The sequence below is a fragment of the Nematostella vectensis genome, chromosome 5 (assembly GCF_932526225.1).
Source record: "Nematostella vectensis chromosome 5, jaNemVect1.1, whole genome shotgun sequence".
Taxonomy (NCBI): domain Eukaryota; kingdom Metazoa; phylum Cnidaria; class Anthozoa; order Actiniaria; family Edwardsiidae; genus Nematostella; species Nematostella vectensis.
The window spans coordinates 16,241,850-16,258,491 of NC_064038.1; the positions used below are offsets into that span (position 1 = coordinate 16,241,850).

The 16,642-nt window shown below is 38.6% G+C and overlaps 16 non-coding genes across 16 annotated transcripts; all 16 read left to right on the top strand.

Annotated features, from left to right (window-relative positions):
- The first annotated feature begins 232 nt into the window (after positions 1-232).
- Trnah-gug lies at positions 233-304 on the top strand. Its single transcript has one exon. It is a non-coding gene; the product is annotated as a tRNA-His (tRNA).
- A 2,658-nt stretch (positions 305-2,962) lies between these two features.
- Trnah-gug lies at positions 2,963-3,034 on the top strand. The gene has a single exon. It is a non-coding gene; the product is annotated as a tRNA-His (tRNA).
- Positions 3,035-3,650: 616 nt separating this feature from the next.
- On the top strand, positions 3,651-3,722 carry Trnah-gug. Its single transcript has one exon. It is a non-coding gene; the product is annotated as a tRNA-His (tRNA).
- Positions 3,723-5,694: 1,972 nt separating this feature from the next.
- On the top strand, positions 5,695-5,766 carry Trnah-gug. Its single transcript has one exon. It is a non-coding gene; the product is annotated as a tRNA-His (tRNA).
- Positions 5,767-8,179: 2,413 nt separating this feature from the next.
- Trnah-gug lies at positions 8,180-8,251 on the top strand. Its single transcript has one exon. It is a non-coding gene; the product is annotated as a tRNA-His (tRNA).
- Positions 8,252-9,099: 848 nt separating this feature from the next.
- Trnah-gug lies at positions 9,100-9,171 on the top strand. The gene has a single exon. It is a non-coding gene; the product is annotated as a tRNA-His (tRNA).
- A 386-nt stretch (positions 9,172-9,557) lies between these two features.
- On the top strand, positions 9,558-9,629 carry Trnah-gug. Its single transcript has one exon. It is a non-coding gene; the product is annotated as a tRNA-His (tRNA).
- A 388-nt stretch (positions 9,630-10,017) lies between these two features.
- On the top strand, positions 10,018-10,089 carry Trnah-gug. Its single transcript has one exon. It is a non-coding gene; the product is annotated as a tRNA-His (tRNA).
- Positions 10,090-10,916: 827 nt separating this feature from the next.
- Trnah-gug lies at positions 10,917-10,988 on the top strand. The gene has a single exon. It is a non-coding gene; the product is annotated as a tRNA-His (tRNA).
- A 617-nt stretch (positions 10,989-11,605) lies between these two features.
- Trnah-gug lies at positions 11,606-11,677 on the top strand. The gene has a single exon. It is a non-coding gene; the product is annotated as a tRNA-His (tRNA).
- Positions 11,678-12,067: 390 nt separating this feature from the next.
- On the top strand, positions 12,068-12,139 carry Trnah-gug. The gene has a single exon. It is a non-coding gene; the product is annotated as a tRNA-His (tRNA).
- A 1,513-nt stretch (positions 12,140-13,652) lies between these two features.
- Positions 13,653-13,724, top strand: Trnah-gug. Its single transcript has one exon. It is a non-coding gene; the product is annotated as a tRNA-His (tRNA).
- Positions 13,725-14,341: 617 nt separating this feature from the next.
- Positions 14,342-14,413, top strand: Trnah-gug. Its single transcript has one exon. It is a non-coding gene; the product is annotated as a tRNA-His (tRNA).
- Positions 14,414-15,031: 618 nt separating this feature from the next.
- Trnah-gug lies at positions 15,032-15,103 on the top strand. The gene has a single exon. It is a non-coding gene; the product is annotated as a tRNA-His (tRNA).
- A 159-nt stretch (positions 15,104-15,262) lies between these two features.
- Positions 15,263-15,334, top strand: Trnah-gug. The gene has a single exon. It is a non-coding gene; the product is annotated as a tRNA-His (tRNA).
- Positions 15,335-16,387: 1,053 nt separating this feature from the next.
- Trnah-gug lies at positions 16,388-16,459 on the top strand. Its single transcript has one exon. It is a non-coding gene; the product is annotated as a tRNA-His (tRNA).
- The last annotated feature ends 183 nt before the right edge of the window (positions 16,460-16,642 follow it).

Here is a 16,642-nt window from a genome sequence, read left to right on the forward strand (position 1 = left end):
CTCCCCTTGATTGTATACTGGTTAGTACATTGCGTTGTTGCCGCAATAACCCAGGTTCGAATCCTAATCATTTTATTTTTTTTCAACTTTACTTGTTTGTCTTCGTGTTGTTCTGTAAGCCCCAATACTGAGTATGAACTCGTACCTTGTTTAAGAGCATAAGCAAAAAGCTTAGAACTCCATGGGAAGCTTCCATTTATTTGTCATTTTTTCTTTATCTGAATTCAATCTGGCCGTGATCGTATAGTGGTTAGTACATTGCGTTGTGGCCGCAATAATCCAGGTTCGAATCCTGGTCACGGCATTTTTTTTCTTAACTTTACTTGTTTGTCTTCGTGTTGTTCTGTAAGCCCCAATACTGTGTATGCACTCCTATCTTGTTCAAGAGCATAAGCAAAAAGCTTAGAACTGCATAGGAAGCTTCCATTTATTTGTTATTTTTTCTTTATCTCAAATCAATCTCGGCGTGATCGTATAGTGGTTAGTAGATTGCGTTGTGGTCGCAGTAACCTAGGTTCGATTCCTGGTCACTGCATTTTTTTTCAACTTTACTTGTTTGTCTTCCTGTTGTTCTGTAAGCCCTGATACTGAGTATGCACTCATACGTTGTTTAAGAGCATAAGCAAAAAGCTTAGAACTCCACAGGAAGATTCCATTTATTTGTCATTTTTTCTTTATATGAAATCAAGGTCGCCGTGATCGTATAGTGGTTAGTACATTGCGTTGTGGCCGCAATAACCCAGGTTCGAATCCTAATCATTTTATTTTTTTTCAACTTTACTTGTTTGGCTTTGTGTTGTTCTTTAAGCCCCAATACTGAGTCTGCACTCGTACCTTGTTTAAGAGCATAAGCAAAAAGCTTAGAAATCCACAGGAAGCTTCCATTTATTTGTCATGTTTTTCTTTATCTGAATTCAATCTCCCCGTGATTGTATACTGGTTAGTACATTGCGTTGTTGCCGCAATAACCCAGGTTCGAATCCTAATCATTTCATTTTTTTTCAACTTTACTTGTTTGTCTTCGTGTTGTTCTGTAAGCCACAATACTGAGTATGAACTCGTACCTTGTTTAAGAGCATAAGCAGAAAGCTTAGAACTCCATGGGATGCTTCCATTTATTTGTCATTTTTTTCTTTATCTGAATTCAATCTCGCCGTGATCGTATTGTGGTTAGTACATTGCGTTGTGGCCGCAATAACCCAGGTTCGAATCCTGGTCACGGCATTTTTTTTTCTTAACTTTACTTGTTTGTCTTCGTGTTGTTCTGTAAGCCCCAATACTGCGTATGCACTCCTATTTTGTTCAAGAGCATAAGCAAAAAGCTTAGAACTCCATAGGAAGCTTCCATTTATTTGTTATTTCTTCTTTATCTCAAATCAATCTCGGCGTGATCGTATAGTGGTTAGTAGATTGCGTTGTGGCAGCAGTAACCCAGGTTCGATTCTTGGTCACGGCATTTTTTTAACTTTATTTGTTTGTCTTTGTGTTGTTCTTTAAGCCCCAATACTGAGTCTGCACTCGTACCTTGTTTAAGATCATAGGCAAAAAGCTAATAACTCCACAGGAAGCTTCCATTTATTGGTCATTTTTTCTTTATCAGAATTTAATCTCCCCGTGATCGTATAGTGGTTAGTACATTGCGTTGTGGCCGCAATAACCCAGGTTCGAGTCATGGTCACGGCATTTTTTTTAACTTTACTTGTTTGTCTTTGTGTTGTTCTGTAAGCCCCAATACTGAGTATGCATTCGTACCTTGTTTAAGATCATAAGCAAAAAGCTTAGAACTCCACAGGAAGCTTCCATTTATTGGTCATTTTTTCTTTATCACAATTCAATCTTCCCGTGATCGTATAGTGGTTAGTACATTGCGTTGTGGCCGCAATAACCCAGGTTCGAGTCCTGGTCACGGCATTTTTTTTAACATTACTTGTTTGTCTTCGTGTTGTTCTGTAAGCCCCAATACTGTGTATGCACTCCTATCTTGTTCAAGAGCATAAGCAAAAAGCTTAGAACTGCATAGGAAGCTTCCATTTATTTGTCATTTTTTCTTTATATGAAATCAATTTTGCCGTGATCGTATAGTGGATAGAACATTGCGTTGTGGCCGCAATAACCCAGGTTATTGCAGACTCAGGTTAGTGCAGACTCAGTATTGGCCGCAATAACCCAGGTCCGAATCCTGGTCACGGCATTTTTTTTTCTCGTACCTTGTTTAAGATCATAAGCAAAAAGCTTAGAACTCCACAGGAAGCTTCCATTTATTGGTCATTTTTTCTTTATCAGAATTCAATCTCCCCGTGATCGTATAGTGGTTAGTACATTGCGTTGTGGCCGCAATAACCCAGGTTCGAGTCCTGGTCACGGCATTTTTTTAACTTTACTTGTTTGTCTTTGTGTTGTTCTGTAAGCCCCAATACTGAGTATGCATTCGTACCTTGTTTAAGATCATAAGCAAAAAGCTTAGAACTCCACAGGAAGCTTCCATTTATTGGTCATTTTTTCTTTATCAGAATTCAATCTCCCCGTGATCGTATAGTGGTTAGTACATTGCGTTGTGGCCGCAATAACCCAGGTTCGAGTCCTGGTCACGGCATTTTTTTTAACATTACTTGTTTGTCTTCGTGTTTTTCTGTAAGACCCGGTACTGAGTATGCACTCGTACCTTGTTCAAGAGCATAAGCAAAAAGTTTAGAACTCCTCTCTTTGTCATTTTTTTTATCTCAAATCAATCTCGAAGTGATCGTAAACTGGTTAGTACATTGCGTTGTGGTCGCAATAACCCAGGTTCGAAACCTGGTCACGGCATATTTTTTCAACTTTACTTGTTTGTCTTCGTGTTGTTCTGTAAGCCCCAATACTGAGTATGAACTCATACCTTGTTTAAGAGCATAAGCAAAAAGCTTAGAACTCCATGGGAAGCTTCCATTTATTTGTCATTTTTTCTTTATCTGAATTCAATCTCGCCGTGATCGTATAGTGGTCAGTACATTGCGTTGTGGCCGCAATAACCCAGGTTCGAATCCTGGTCACGGCATTTTTTTCTTAACTTTACTTGTTTGTCTTCTTGTTGTTCTGTAAGCCCCAATACTGTGTATGCACTCCTATCTTGTTCAAGAGCATAAGCAAAAAGCTTAGAACTGCATAGGAAGCTTCCATTTATTTGTTATTTTTTCTTTATCTCAAATCAATCTCGGCGTGATCGTATAGTGGTTAGTAGATTGCGTTGTGGCCGCAGTAACCCAGGTTCGATTCCTGGTCACGGCATCTTTTTAACTTTATTTGTTTGTCTTTGTGTTGTTCTTTAAGCCCCAATACTGAGTCTGCACTCGTACCTTGTTTAATTGCAAAAGCAAAAAGCTTAGAACTCCACAGGAAGCTTCCATTTATTTGTCATGTTTTTCGTTATCTGAATTCAATCTCCCCTTGATTGTATACTGGTTAGTACATTGCGTTGTTGCCGCAATAACCAAGGTTCGAATCCTAATCATTTTATTTTTTTTTCAACTTTACTTGTTTGTCTTCGTGTTGTTCTGTAAGCCCCAATACTGAGTATGAACTCGTACCTTGTTTAAGAGCATAAGCAAAAAGCTTAGAACTCCATGGGAAGCTTCCATTTATTTGTCATTTTTTCTTTATCTGAATTCAATCTCGCCGTGATCGTATAGTGGTTAGTACATTGCGTTGTGGCCGCAATAACCCAGGTTCGAATCCTGGTCACGGCATTTTTTTTCTTAACTTTACTTGTTTGTCTTCGTGTTGTTCTGTAAGCCCCAATACTGTGTATGCACTCCTATCTTGTTCAAGAGCATAAGCAAAAAGCTTAGAACTGCATAGGAAGCTTCCATTTATTTGTTATTTTTTCTTTATCTCAAATCAATCTCGGCGTGATCGTATAGTGGTTAGTAGATTGCGTTGTGGTCGCAGTAACCTAGGTTCGATTCCTGGTCACGGCATTTTTAACTTTATTTGTTTGTCTTTGTGTTGTTCTTTAAGCCCCAATACTGAGTCTGCACTCGTACCTTGTTTAATAGCAAAAGCAAAAAGCTTAGAACTCCACAGGAAGCTTCCATTTATTTATCAGGTTTTCTTTGTCTCAAATCATCCTCGCCGTGATGGTATAGTGGTTAGTACATTGCGTTGTGGCCGCAATAACCCAGGTTCGAATCCTAATCATTTTATTTTTTTTCAACTTTACTTGTTTGGCTTTGTGTTGTTCTTTAAGCCCCAATACTGAGTCTGCACTCGTACCTTGTTTAAGAGCATAAGCAAAAAGCTTAGAAATCCACAGGAAGCTTCCATTTATTTGTCATGTTTTTCTTTATCTGAATTCAATCTCCCCGTGATTGTATACTGGTTAGTACATTGCGTTGTTGCCGCAATAACCCAGGTTCGAATCCTAATCATTTCATTTTTTTTCAACTTTACTTGTTTGTCTTCGTGTTGTTCTGTAAGCCACAATACTGAGTATGAACTCGTACCTTGTTTAAGAGCATAAGCAGAAAGCTTAGAACTCCATGGGATGCTTCCATTTATTTGTCATTTTTTTCTTTATCTGAATTCAATCTCGCCGTGATCGTATTGTGGTTAGTACATTGCGTTGTGGCCGCAATAACCCAGGTTCGAATCCTGGTCACGGCATTTTTTTTTCTTAACTTTACTTGTTTGTCTTCGTGTTGTTCTGTAAGCCCCAATACTGCGTATGCACTCCTATTTTGTTCAAGAGCATAAGCAAAAAGCTTAGAACTCCATAGGAAGCTTCCATTTATTTGTTATTTTTTCTTTATCCCAAATCAATCTCGGCGTGATCGTATAGTGGTTAGTAGATTGCGTTGTGGCAGCAGTAACCCAGGTTCGATTCTTGGTCACGGCATTTTTTTAACTTTATTTGTTTGTCTTTGTGTTGTTCTTTAAGCCCCAATACTGAGTCTGCACTCGTACCTTGTTTAAGATCATAGGCAAAAAGCTAATAACTCCACAGGAAGCTTCCATTTATTGGTCATTTTTTCTTTATCAGAATTCAATCTCCCCGTGATCGTATAGTGGTTAGTACATTGCGTTGTGGCCGCAATAACCCAGGTTCGAGTCATGGTCACGGCATTTTTTTTAACTTTACTTGTTTGTCTTTGTGTTGTTCTGTAAGCCCCAATACTGAGTATGCATTCGTACCTTGTTTAAGATCATAAGCAAAAAGCTTAGAACTCCACAGGAAGCTTCCATTTATTGGTCATTTTTTCTTTATCACAATTCAATCTTCCCGTGATCGTATAGTGGTTAGTACATTGCGTTGTGGCCGCAATAACCCAGGTTCGAGTCCTGGTCACGGCATTTTTTTTAACATTACTTGTTTGTCTTCGTGTTTTTCTGTAAGACACGGTACTGAGTATGCACTCGTACCTTGTTCAAGAGCATAAGCAAAAAGTTTAGAACTCCTCTCTTTGTCATTTTTTTTATCTCAAATCAATCTCCAAGTGATCGTAAACTGGTTAGTACATTGCGTTGTGGTCGCAATAACCCAGGTTCGAAACCTGGTCACGGCATATTTTTTCAACTTTACTTGTTTGTCTTCGTGTTGTTCTGTAAGCCCCAATACTGAGTATGAACTCATACCTTGTTTAAGAGCATAAGCAAAAAGCTTAGAACTCCATGGGAAGCTTCCATTTATTTGTCATTTTTTCTTTATCTGAATTCAATCTCGCCGTGAACGTATAGTGGTCAGTACATTGCGTTGTGGCCGCAATAACCCAGGTTCGAATCCTGGTCACGGCATTTTTTTTCTTAACTTTACTTGTTTGTCTTCGTGTTGTTCTGTAAGCCCCAATACTGTTTATGCACTCCTATCTTGTTCAAGAGCATAAGCAAAAAGCTTAGAACTGCATAGGAAGCTTCCATTTATTTGTTATTTTTTCTTTATCTCAAATCAATCTCGGAGTGATCGTATAGTGGTTAGTAGATTGCGTTGTGGCAGCAGTAACCCAGGTTCGATTCCTGGTCACGGCATTTTTTTTAACTTTATTTGTTTGTCTTTGTGTTGTTCTTTAAGCCTCAATACTTAGTCTGCACTCGTACCTTGTTTAAGATCATAAGCAAAAAGCTTAGAACTCCACAGGAAGCTTCCATTTATTGGTCATTTTTTCTTTATCAGAATTCAATCTCCTCGTGATCGTATAGTGGTTAGTGCATTGCGTTGTGGCCGCAATAACCCAGGTTCGAGTCCTGGTCACGGAATTTTTTTTAACTTTACTTGTTTGTCTTTGTGTTGTTCTGTAAGCCCCAATACTGAGTATGCATTCGTACCTTGTTTAAGATCATAAGCAAAAAGCTTAGAACTCCACAGGAAGCTTCCATTTATTGGTCATTTTTTCTTTATCAGAATTCAATCTCCCCGTGATCGTATAGTGGTTAGTACATTGCGTTGTGGCCGCAATAACCCAGGTTCGAGTCCTGGTCACGGCATTTTTTTTAACATTACTTGTTTGTCTTCGTGTTTTTCTGTAAGACCCGGTACTGAGTATGCACTCGTACCTTGTTCAAGAGCATAAGCAAAAAGTTTAGAACTCCTCTCTTTGTCATTTTTTTTATCTCAAATCAATCTCGATGTGATCGTAAACTGGTTAGTACATTGCGTTGTGGTCGCAATAACCCAGGTTCGAAACCTGGTCACGGCATATTTTTTCAACTTTACTTGTTTGTCTTCGTGTTGTTCTTTAAGCCCCAATACTGAGTATGAACTCATACCTTGTTTAAGAGCATAAGCAAAAAGCTTAGAACTCCACAGGAAGCTTCCATTTATTTGTCATGTTTTTCTTTATCTGAATTCAATCTCCCCTTGATTGTATACTGGTTAGTACATTGCGTTGTTGCCGCAATAACCCAGGTTCGAATTCTAATCATTTTATTTTTTTTTCAACTTTACTTGTTTGTCTTCGTGTTGTTCTGTAAGCCCCAATACTGAGTATGAACTCGTACCTTGTTTAAGAGCATAAGCAAAAAGATAAGAACTCCATGGGAAGCTTCCATTTATTTGTCATTTTTTCTTTATCTGAATTCAATCTCGCCGTAATCGTATTGTGGTTAGTACATTGCGTTGTGGCCGCAATAACCCAGGTTCGAATCCTGGTCACGGCATTTTTTTTCTTAACTTTACTTGTTTGTCTTCGTGTTGTTCTGTAAGCCCCAATACTGCGTATGCACTCCTATCTTGTTCAAGAGCATAAGCAAAAAGCTTAGAACTCCATAGGAAGCTTCCATTTATTTGTTATTTTTTCTTTATCTCAAATCAATCTCGGCGTGATCGTATAGTGGTTAGTAGATTGCGTTGTGGGAGCATTAACCCAGGTTCGATTCCTGGTCACGGCATTTTTTTAACTTTATTTGTTTGTCTTTGTGTTGTTCTTTAAGCCCCAATACTGAGTCTGCACTCGTACCTTGTTTAAGATCATAAGCAAAAAGCTTAGAACTCCACAGGAAGCTTCCATTTATTGGTCATTTTTTCTTTATCAGAATTCAATCTCCCCGTGATCGTATAGTGGTTAGTACTTTGCGTTGTGGCCGCAATAACCCAGGTTCGAGTCCTGGTCACGGCATTTTTTTTAACTTTACTTGTTTGTCTTTGTGTTGTTCTGTAAGCCCCAATACTGAGTATGCATTCGTACCTTGTTTAAGATCATAAGCAAAAAGTTTAGAACTCCACAGGAAGCTTCCATTTATTGGTCATTTTTTCTTTATCAGAATTCAATCTCCCCGTGATCGTATAGTGGTTAGTACATTGCGTTGTGGCCGCAATAACCCAGGTTCGAGTCCTGGTCACGGCATTTTTTTAACATTACTTGTTTGTCTTCGTGTTTTTCTGTAAGACCCTGTACTGAGTATGCACTCGTACCTTGTTCAAGAGCATAAGCAAAAAGTTTAGAACTCCTCTCTTTGTCATTTTTTTTATCTCAAATCAATCTCGAAGTGATCGTAAACTGGTTAGTACATTGCGTTGTGGTCGCAATAAACCAGGTTCGAAACCTGGTCACGGCATATTTTTTCAACTTTACTTGTTTGTCTTCGTGTTGTTCTGTAAGCCCCAATACTGAGTATGAACTCATACCTTGTTTAAGAGCATAAGCAAAAAGCTTAGAACTCCATGGGAAGCTTCCATTTATTTGTCATTTTTTCTTTATCTGAATTCAATCTCGCCGTGATCGTATAGTGGTCAGTACATTGCGTTGTGGCCGCAATAACCCAGGTTCGAATCCTAGTCACGGCATTTTTTTTCTTAACTTTAATTGTTTGTCTTCGTGTTGTTCTGTAAGCCCCAATACTGTGTATGCACTCCTATCTTGTTCAAGAGCATAAGCAAAAAGCTTAGAACTGCATAGGAAGCTTCCATTTATTTGTTATTTTTTCTTTATCTCAAATCAATCTCGGCGTGATCGTATAGTGGTTAGTAGATTGCGTTGTGGCCGCAGTAACCCAGGTTCGATTCCTGGTCACGGCATCTTTTTAACTTTATTTGTTTGTCTTTGTGTTGTTCTTTAAGCCCCAATACTGAGTCTGCACTCGTACCTTGTTTAATAGCAAAAGCAAAAAGCTTAGAACTCCACAGGAAGCTTCCATTTATTTGTCATGTTTTTCTTTATCTGAATTCAATCTCCCCTTTATTGTATACTGGTTAGTACATTGCGTTGTTGCCGCAATAACCCAGGTTCGAATTCTAATCATTTTATTTTTTTTTCAACTTTACTTGTTTGTCTTCGTGTTGTTCTGTAAGCCCCAATACTGAGTATGAACTCGTACCTTGTTTAAGAGCATAAGCAAAAAGCTTAGAACTCCATGGGAAGCTTCCATTTATTTGTCATTTTTTCTTTATCTGAATTCAATCTCGCCGTGATCGTATTGTGGTTAGTACATTGCGTTGTGGCCGCAATAACCCAGGTTCGAATCCTGGTCACGGCATTTTTTTTCTTAACTTTACTTGTTTGTCTTCGTGTTGTTCTGTAAGCCCCAATACTGCGTATGCACTCCTATCTTGTTCAAGAGCATAAGCAAAAAGCTTAGAACTCCATAGGAAGCTTCCATTTATTTGTTATTTTTTCTTTATCTCAAATCAATCTCGGCGTGATCGTATAGTGGTTAGTACATTGCGTTGTGGCCGCAATAACCCAGGTTCGAGTCCTGGTCACGGCATTTTTTTTAACTTTACTTGTTTGTCTTTGTGTTGTTCTGTAAGCCCCAATACTGAGTATGCATTCGTACCTTGTTTAAGATCATAAGCAAAAAGCTTAGAACTCCACAGGAAGCTTCCATTTATTTGTCATGTTTTTCTTTATCTGAATTCAATCTCCCCGTGATTGTATACTTGTTAGTACATTGCGTTGTGGCCAAAATAACACAGGTTCGAATTCTGGTCATGTCATTTATTTTCAACTTTACTTGTTTGTCGTTGTGTTGTTCTTTAAGCCCCAATACTGAGTCTGCACTCCTATCTTGTTCAAGAGCATAAGCGAAAAGCTTAGAACCCCACAGGAAGCTTCCATTTATTTGTTATTTTTTCTTTATCTGAATTCAATCTCGCCGTGATCGTATAGTGGTAAGTACATTGCGTTGTGGCCGCAATAACACAGGTTCGAATCCTGGTCACGGCATTTTTTTTTCAACTTTACTTGTTTGTCTTCTTGTTGTTCTGTAAGCCCCGATACTGAGTATGCACTCGTACGTTGTTTAAGAGCATAAGCAAAAAGCTTAGAACTCCACAGGAAGCTTCCATTTATTTGTCATTTTTTCTTTATATGAAATCAATCTCGCCGTGATCGTATAGTGGTTAGAACATTGCGTTGTGGCCGCAATAACACAGGTTCGAATCCTGGTCACGGCATTTTTTTTTCAACTTTACTTGATTGTCTTCGTGTTGTTCTGTAAGCCCCGATTCTAAGTCTGCAATCCTATCTTGCTCAAGAGCATAAGCAAAAAGCTTAGAACTCCACAGGAAGCTTCCATTTATTTGTCATTTTTTCTTTATCTGAATTCAATCTCGCCGTGATCGTATAGTGGTAAGTACATTGCGTTGTGGCCGCAATAACCCAGGTTCGAATCCTGGTCACGGCATTTTTTTTCTTAACTTTACTTGTTTGTCTTCGTGTTGTTCTGTAAGCCCCAATACTGTGTATGCACTCCTATCTTGTTCAAGAGCATAAGCAAAAAGCTTAGAACTGCATAGGAAGCTTCCATTTATTTGTTATTTTTTCTTTATCTCAAATCAATCTCCCCGTGATCGTATAGTGGTTAGTACATTGCGTTGTGGCCGCAATAACCCAGGTTCGAGTCCTGGTCACGGCATTTTTTTTAACTTTACTTGTTTGTCTTTGTGTTGTTCTGTAAGCCCCAATACTGTGTATGCATTCGTACCTTGTTTAAGATCATAAGCAAAAAGCTTAGAACTCCACAGGAAGCTTCCATTTATTGGTCATTTTTTCTTTATCAGAATTCAATCTCCCCGTGATCGTATAGTGGTTAGTACATTGCGTTGTGGCCGCAATAACCCAGGTTCGAGTCCTGGTCACGGCATTTTTTTTAACATTACTTGTTTGTCTTCGTGTTTTTCTGTAAGACCCGGTACTGAGTATGCACTCGTACCTTGTTCAAGAGCATAAGCAAAAAGTTTAGAACTCCTCTCTTTGTCATTTTTTTATCTCAAATCAATCTCGAAGTGATCGTAAACTGGTTAGTACATTGCGTTGTGGTCGCAATAACCCAGGTTCGAAACCTGGTCACGGCATATTTTTTCAACTTTACTTGTTTGTCTTCGTGTTGTTCTGTAAGCCCCAATACTGAGTATGAACTCATACCTTGTTTAAGAGCATAAGCAAAAAGCTTAGAACTCCATGGGAAGCTTCCATTTATTTGTCATTTTTTCTTTATCTGAATTCAATCTCGCCGTGATCGTATAGTGGTCAGTACATTGCGTTGTGGCCGCAATAACCCAGGTTCGAATCCTGGTCACGGCATTTTTTTTTCTTAACTTTACTTGTTTGTCTTCGTGTTGTTCTGTAAGCCCCAATACTGTGTATGCACTCCTATCTTGTTCAAGAGCATAAGCAAAAAGCTTAGAACTGCATAGGAATCTTCCATTTATTTGTTATTTTTTCTTTATCTCAAATCAATCTCGGCGTGATCGTATAGTGGTTAGTAGATTGCGTTGTGGCCGCAGTAACCCAGGTTCGATTCCTGGTCACGGCATCTTTTTAACTTTATTTGTTTGTCTTTGTGTTGTTCTTTAAGCCCCAATACTGAGTCTGCACTCGTACCTTGTTTAATAGCAAAAGCAAAAAGCTTAGAACTCCACAGGAAGCTTCCATTTATTTGTCATGTTTTTCTTTATCTGAATTCAATCTCCCCTTGATTGTATACTGGTTAGTACATTGCGTTGTTGCCGCAATAACCCAGGTTCGAATCCTAATCATTTTATTTTTTTTCAACTTTACTTGTTTGTCTTCGTGTTGTTCTGTAAGCCCCAATACTGAGTATGAACTCGTACCTTGTTTAAGAGCATAAGCAAAAAGCTTAGAACTCCATGGGAAGCTTCCATTTATTTGTCATTTTTTCTTTATCTGAATTCAATCTGGCCGTGATCGTATAGTGGTTAGTACATTGCGTTGTGGCCGCAATAACCCAGGTTCGAATCCTGGTCACGGCATTTTTTTTCTTAACTTTACTTGTTTGTCTTCGTGTTGTTCTGTAAGCCCCAATACTGAGTATGAACTCGTACCTTGTTTAAGAGCATAAGCAAAAAGCTTAGAACTCCATGGGAAGCTTCCATTTATTTGTCATTTTTTCTTTATCTGAATTCAATCTCGCCGTGATCGAATAGTGGTTAGTACATTGCGTTGTGGCCACAATAACCCAGGTTCGAATCCTGGTCACGGCATTTTTTTTTTCAACTTTACTTGTTTGTCTTCGTGTTGTTCTTTAACCCCCAATACTGAGTATGAACTCGTACCTTGTTTAAGAGAATAAGCAAAAAGCTTAGAACTCCACAGGAAGCTTCCATTTATTTGTCATTTTTTCTTTATATGAACTCAATCTCGCCGTGATCGTATAGTGGTTAGTACATTGCGTTGTGGCCACAATAACCCAGGTTCGAATCCTGGTCACGGCATTTTTTTTTTCAACTTTACTTGTTTGTCTTCGTGTTGTTCTTTAACCCCCAATACTGAGTATGAACTCGTACCTTGTTTAAGAGAATAAGCAAAAAGCTTAGAACTCCACAGGAAGCTTCCATTTATTTGTCATTTTTTCTTTATCTGAATTCAATCTCCCCGTGATCGTATAGTGGTTGGTACATTGCGTTGTGGCCGCAATAATCCAGGTTCGAATCCTGGTCACTGCATTTTTTTCAACTCTACTTGTTTGTCTTTGTGTTGTTCGTTAACCCTCAATACTGAGTATTCACTGGTACCTTGTTTAAGAGCATAAGCAAAAAGCTTAGAACTCCACAGGAAGCTTCCATTTATTTGTCATTTTGTCTTTATCTGAGTTCAAACTCGCCGTGATCGTATAGTGGTTAGTACATTGCGTTGTGGCCGCAATAACACAGATTCGAATCCTGGTCACAGCATTTTTTTTTCAACTTTACTTTTTTGTCTTCGTGTTGTTCTATAAGCCCTAATACTGAGTATGCACTCCCATCATGTTCAAAAGCATAAGCAAAAAGCTTAGAACTTCACAGGAAGCTTCAAATTATTTGTCATTTTTTCTTTATCTGAATTCAATCTCGCCGTGATCGTATAGTGGTTAATACTTTGCGTTGTGGCCGCAATAACCCAGGTTCGATTTCTGGTCACGGCATTTTTTTAACTTTATTTGTTTGTCTTTGTGTTGTTCTTTAAGCCCCAATACTGAGTCTGCACTCGTACATTGTTTAAGATCATAAGCAAAAAGCTTAGAACTCCACAGGAAGCTTCCATTTATTGGTCATTTTTTCTTTATCAGAATTCAATCTCCCCGTGATCGTATAGTGGTTAGTACATTGCGTTGTGGCCGCAATAACCCAGGTTCGAGTCCTGGTCACGGCATTTTTTTTAACTTTACTTGTTTGTCTTTGTGTTGTTCTGTAAGCCCCAATACTGAGTATGCATTCGTACCTTGTTTAAGATCATAAGCAAAAAGCTTAGAACTCCACAGGAAGCTTCCATTTATTGGTCATTTTTTCTTTATCAGAATTCAATCTCCCCGTGATCGTATAGTGGTTAGTACATTGCGTTGTGGCCGCAATAACCCAGGTTCGAGTCCTGGTCACGGCATTTTTTTTAACATTACTTGTTTGTCTTCGTGTTTTTCTGTAAGACCCGGTACTGAGTATGCACTCGTACCTTGTTCAAGAGCATAAGCAAAAAGTTTAGAACTCCTCTCTTTGTCATTTTTTTTATCTCAAATCAATCTCGAAGTGATCGTAAACTGGTTAGTACATTGCGTTGTGGTCGCAATAACCCAGGTTCGAAACCTGGTCACGGCATATTTTTTCAACTTTACTTGTTTGTCTTCGTGTTGTTCTGTAAGCCCCAATACTGAGTATGAACTCATACCTTGTTTAAGAGCATAAGCAAAAAGCTTAGAACTCCATGGGAAGCTTCCATTTATTTGTCATTTTTTCTTTATCTGAATTCAATCTCGCCGTGATCGTATAGTGGTCAGTACATTGCGTTGTGGCCGCAATAACCCAGGTTCGAATCCTGGTCACGGCATTTTTTTTTCTTAACTTTACTTGTTTGTCTTCGTGTTGTTCTGTAAGCCCCAATACTGTGTATGCACTCCTATCTTGTTCAAGAGCATAAGCAAAAAGCTTAGAACTGCATAGGAAGCTTCCATTTATTTGTTATTTTTTCTTTATCTCAAATCAATCTCGGCGTGATCGTATAGTGGTTAGTAGATTGCGTTGTGGCCGCAGTAACCCAGGTTCGATTCCTGGTCACGGCATCTTTTTAACTTTATTTGTTTGTCTTTGTGTTGTTCTTTAAGCCCCAATACTGAGTCTGCACTCGTACCTTGTTTAATAGCAAAAGCAAAAAGCTTAGAACTCCACAGGAAGCTTCCATTTATTTGTCATGTTTTTCTTTATCTGAATTCAATCTCCCCTTGATTGTATACTGGTTAGTACATTGCGTTGTTGCCGCAATAACCCAGGTTCGAATCCTAATCATTTTATTTTTTTTCAACTTTACTTGTTTGTCTTCGTGTTGTTCTGTAAGCCCCAATACTGAGTATGAACTCGTACCTTGTTTAAGAGCATAAGCAAAAAGCTTAGAACTCCATGGGAAGCTTCCATTTATTTGTCATTTTTTCTTTATCTGAATTCAATCTGGCCGTGATCGTATAGTGGTTAGTACATTGCGTTGTGGCCGCAATAACCCAGGTTCGAATCCTGGTCACGGCATTTTTTTTCTTAACTTTACTTGTTTGTCTTCGTGTTGTTCTGTAAGCCCCAATACTGTGTATGCACTCCTATCTTGTTCAAGAGCATAAGCAAAAAGCTTAGAACTGCATAGGAAGCTTCCATTTATTTGTTATTTTTTCTTTATCTCAAATCAATCTCGGCGTGATCGTATAGTGGTTAGTAGATTGCGTTGTGGTCGCAGTAACCTAGGTTCGATTCCTGGTCACTGCATTTTTTTTTCAACTTTACTTGTTTGTCTTCCTGTTGTTCTGTAAGCCCTGATACTGAGTATGCACTCATACGTTGTTTAAGAGCATAAGCAAAAAGCTTAGAACTCCACAGGAAGCTTCCATTTATTTGTCATTTTTTCTTTATATGAAATCAAGGTCGCCGTGATCGTATAGTGGTTAGTACATTGCGTTGTGGCCGCAATAACCCAGGTTCGAATCCTAATCATTTTATTTTTTTTCAACTTTACTTGTTTGGCTTTGTGTTGTTCTTTAAGCCCCAATACTGAGTCTGCACTCGTACCTTGTTTAAGAGCATAAGCAAAAAGCTTAGAACTTCACAGGAAGCTTTTATTTATTTGTCATTTTTTCTTTATCTGAATTCAATCTCGCCGTGATCGTATAGTGGTTAGTACATTGCGTTGTGGCCACAATAACCCAGGTTCGAATCCTGGTCACGGCATTTTTTTTTTCAACTTTACTTGTTTGTCTTCGTGTTGTTCTTTAACCCCCAATACTGAGTATGAACTCGTACCTTGTTTAAGAGAATAAGCAAAAAGCTTAGAACTCCACAGGAAGCTTCCATTTATTTGTCATTTTTTCTTTATATGAACTCAATCTCGCCGTGATCGTATAGTGGTTAGTACATTGCGTTGTGGCCGCAATAACCCAGGTTCGAATCTTGGTCACGGCATTTTTTTTTCAACTTTACTTGTTTGTCTTCGTGTTGTTCTATAAGCCCCGATACTTAGTATGCACTCGTACGTTGTTTAAGAGCATAAGAAAAAGCATAGAACTCCACAGGAAGCTTCCATTTATTTGTCATTTTTTCTTTATATGAAATCAATCTCGCCGTGATCGTATAGTGGATAGAACATTGCGTTGTGGCCGCAATAACCCAGGTTATTGCAGACTCAGGTTAGTGCAGACTCAGTATTGGCTGCAATAACCCAGGTCCGAATCCTGGTCACGGCATTTTTTTTTCTCGTACCTTGTTTAAGATCATAAGCAAAAAGCTTAGAACTCCACAGGAAGCTTCCATTTATTGGTCATTTTTTCTTTATCAGAATTCAATCTCCCCGTGATCGTATAGTGGTTAGAACATTGCGTTGTGGCCGCAATAACCCAGGTTCGAGTCCTGGTCACGGCATTTTTTTTTACTTTACTTGTTTGTCTTTGTGTTGTTCTGTAAGCCCCAATACTGAGTATGCATTCGTACCTTGTTTAAGATCATAAGCAAAAAGCTTAGAACTCCACAGGAAGCTTCCATTTATTGGTCATTTTTTCTTTATCAGAATTCAATCTCCCCGTGATCGTATAGTGGTTAGTACATTGCGTTGTGGCCGCAATAACCCAGGTTCGAGTCCTGGTCACGGCATTTTTTTTAACATTACTTGTTTGTCTTCGTGTTTTTCTGTAAGACCCGGTACTGAGTATGCACTCGTACCTTGTTCAAGAGCATAAGCAAAAAGTTTAGAACTCCTCTCTTTGTCATTTTTTTTATCTCAAATCAATCTCGAAGTGATCGTAAACTGGTTAGTACATTGCGTTGTGGTCGCAATAACCCAGGTTCGAAACCTGGTCACGGCATATTTTTTCAACTTTACTTGTTTGTCTTCGTGTTGTTCTGTAAGCCCCAATACTGAGTATGAACTCATACCTTGTTTAAGAGCATAAGCAAAAAGCTTAGAACTCCATGGGAAGCTTCCATTTATTTGTCATTTTTTCTTTATCTGAATTCAATCTCGCCGTGATCGTATAGTGGTCAGTACATTGCGTTGTGGCCGCAATAACCCAGGTTCGAATCCTGGTCACGGCATTTTTTTTTCTTAACTTTACTTGTTTGTCTTCGTGTTGTTCTGTAAGCCCCAATACTGTGTATGCACTCCTATCTTGTTCAAGAGCATAAGCAAAAAGCTTAGAACTGCATAGGAATCTTCCATTTATTTGTTATTTTTTCTTTATCTCAAATCAATCTCGGCGTGATCGTATAGTGGTTAGT